This window comes from Elephantulus edwardii, unplaced genomic scaffold, assembly GCF_000299155.1.
Source record: "Elephantulus edwardii isolate Elephantulus edwardi_28Jun2011 unplaced genomic scaffold, EleEdw1.0 scaffold00040, whole genome shotgun sequence".
NCBI lineage: Eukaryota > Metazoa > Chordata > Mammalia > Macroscelidea > Macroscelididae > Elephantulus > Elephantulus edwardii.
Window position 1 is genome coordinate 17980026 of NW_006399790.1, and position 3331 is coordinate 17983356.

Here is a 3331-nt window from a genome sequence, read left to right on the forward strand (position 1 = left end):
GAGATGTTTCGGGAAACAGATGCAACCCTGAACATGCTCACCAATCTCTACCAACAAATATGGAAGACAGATACCTAACCAAATACCTTTCTTGTATTCTCTGCTTTCAGCCAAAGCCTATCTGACATCAAAAATGTTATCCCACCTTCCATGGCCTCTTCTGAATCCAGCTTAAATTTCTGACAATGCTCTATTGATGTTCTGTTCCAGCCATTTTGAAAAATCTTGCCTGTAATATTAATGATATTGTTCCAAATCTCCACAAACTGTTAGATCATCTTTTTTGAGAATCAAAGGTAACAAATATGAATCTCTTCCAGGCAGCTGGTGAGGTAGCTGTATGTGTTTTATTGATTATGCAAAGACATCTTATTGCTTGAATCATAACAAGGTATGACTAACATTGAGAAGAATGGGCCTCTCAGCACACTTCTGTTCATGTGAAACCTATGCATGCTTATATCAAGAAGCAGTTGTCTGAACAGAACAAGAGTACACTGCATGGTTTAAAATCAAGAAAGATATGTGTCAATCTATATGCTGAACAAATATTTACATCCAACTTGGTTAGGTAATATGCACAAAGCAAAATTGTCTTGTAACTCCAGGATCAGCATGATTTTTTTTCACTTGTTGAAATTCTCTTTTTAAAAAAAGTATTATTTTTATAAAAATCTGAGAAGAATTTGCATTTGTTTAGAGGTTTTTAGGCTGGCCCACTAAGCTGATAGGAAGTAGGGCAGAGGTAATTTGAGCTTAGACCACAGTTCCTGTAAAATACATCAGCCTTTAAATTAACCTTTATTCGAAGTGCAATGTTTTCCAAGACTAGTGCTCAGCAGTAGAGAAAATTCCTGATTCCTGAACGGAATGACTCCTCTTATGTCCAGATGCAGAAATGGCCTCTGCCTTCCACCTCCAAGAATGCAAGCTATCCATACGAAAACGGAAAACCTAACGCTTCTTCTTGAGAATTGAGAAGGATATATGGATGACCACTTGGTCCAAGTGGTTGAGAAGGCTAGCCCAGTAGAGAAGGCGGGCCTCCATAATAGAGACAGAGTTCTTAGGATCAATGATGTCTTTGTTACGGATCTGATCAGAAACAGTGGGTGTACGATGACTTTAATAGCTCTTGATGGGATTCCTATGAAAAAGCTATTAAAAACAAAGTAGACTTGAAGGAGTTGGGTCAAAGTCATGAGCCAAGTTTGAATGATAAGGAGCTGCCTCTGGTGAAGAATGATGAACAGAGGCTTGCACTCAGCCTCAGCTGGTGAAGAAAGAGGACAGCTATGACTTCTCTGGAGTATACATGTCTGATATAACAACTTAAGATGTGATTACAAAAGCTGGTATCCTAGCTGATGGTCATTTGATTGAAGTGAATGTAGAAAAAGTGGAAAAGTGGTTGAAAAGGTGAAGAGATCAGCAAGTCAAGGAGGTATGTCATATTCCTGAAGGTAGACAAGGAAACAGGCATATTCTATACTGAGAAGAAAGTATCATTTAAAGAAGAAGCAACTAGTTTGAAACTGCTCCTCCACCAGTCCCAGGTTGTAGAGTTAAAGAAGGGCAGTGATGGCTATAGGTTTTACCTGAGAGATGGTTCCACAAATCATCAAGGATATAGATACTGCAAGCCCAGCAGAGAAGGCTGACCTGAAGAACAACGATCTGGTAATTGCTGTCAACAGCAAATCTGTGGAAATCCTGGATCATGAAGATATGGGGAAATTATTAGGAAGGTTGTAAATAACACTTCAGTGTTGGTGGTAGACAAGGAGATAGAAAGCATATATAGGCTAATTCATTTCTCTACTATCAAAGTCAAGAATTGCCCATTGGTTCTATCAAGGAGCCTACCATAGCTACTCCTGTTCTTCTGGAGTTCTCAAGCTCAGATCCTGCAGAAGTACATCAGAACCCTAAACTCTGCAGACTGGTTAAGGTAAAAGTGGCTATGGCTTTAATTATATGTGCTTTGGGATCGGGCAGGCTCATTTATCAAAGAGGTACAAAAGGGTAGGCCTGCTGACCTGGCTGAGGTAGAAGATGAGGATATTGTCATTGAGGTGAACAGGGTGAATGTCCAGGATGAACCCTATGAGAACGTGGTGGACAGAATCCTGCACAGCAAGAATAACATCATACTCAGTCTGTGGAAAGAAAGCCTATAAACTTTTGAGGCTAAGAAAATTCCTATTGTTTCTTCCCTGGCTGATGCACTGGATGATCCCCTTTATCCCAAAGAAGAAACAGTGGCAGAGTCTGAGCTCAAATCTCATACTGTAAAGGAATGAGTGTCATTCTGCTCCTAATTCTGAAGATACAGTGATGTGAAAAGAACAAATGATGGCATTTGTTGGTAGCTGCTTCTGGTATTGAGCTGCAACTCATTTCCTGTTAGAGAACCCCTCTGGAAATTAGTCCTTGTGTGATTGTCTTCTGTTGTCTTTTGCTTTGGTTATTTATGTTCGATTAGGAAAAGCTGAGCCGGGAGTCAAACTAATTGTGGTCTTTCAAGTTTCAATGCAGTTATGTTTCTTGTGTGATGATACAGCTCATGAATCCTTGAGCACTGAAAATAATTTCTAAATCTACATATGTGAAAACTTTCTTCTAAGTGGTACAGCACTATGAACTCTATGAACATGGAGAAATGGCCAAAGTTATACAAGTGTTCAGGTCTTTCGTTCATAGGGTTGTTCAACGGCACTTAACAACAATAACAACAACGACAACAACATAAAGAGAACTACGTAAGCCTAGTGGACAGAAAGTTATACTACCAAGCCCAAGGTGGGTGATTTTAAACTGAGGCCCTTAGGCCTGGTTTAAATTGTTTTTTTGTCAAACATTCTTCTAAGTGGTGTAACACTGGTCTCTGCGTTGCTGTACAGAGGTAACTTGTGGTTGCTGTGATGCTAAACACTATGACACTGTTGTGCCAAATGTGATAATAATTACCCATGGTGGACAGTGTTTGGTGGAGCTTCCCGATTAAAACAAGCTTGGACGCAGGAGTGGCATCCACTTCCAAAATGGCTTGTCTTCAGAGACATGGAGAAACGACCAAAGTTAAACAAATGTGTCTTTCATTCATAGGCTTGCTATGAGTTGTCCACGACTCGATGGCACTTAACAACAACAACAACAATATATGTGTATATATATATAATATGTAATTTGTATATATAGATAATATATAACAATATATATAGATAATATATAACAATATATATAATATGTAATTTGTATAAATAGATAGTATATAATGTGTATGCACTTGGGAAGAATATTTATTGAGTGTTTTGATTGCAGTCATCTA

The 3331-nt window shown here is 38.8% G+C and overlaps 1 pseudogene; it reads left to right on the top strand.

The window, feature by feature from the left end:
- The first annotated feature begins 987 nt into the window (after positions 1-987).
- LOC102846756 lies at positions 988-2303 on the top strand (annotated as a pseudogene).
- The last annotated feature ends 1028 nt before the right edge of the window (positions 2304-3331 follow it).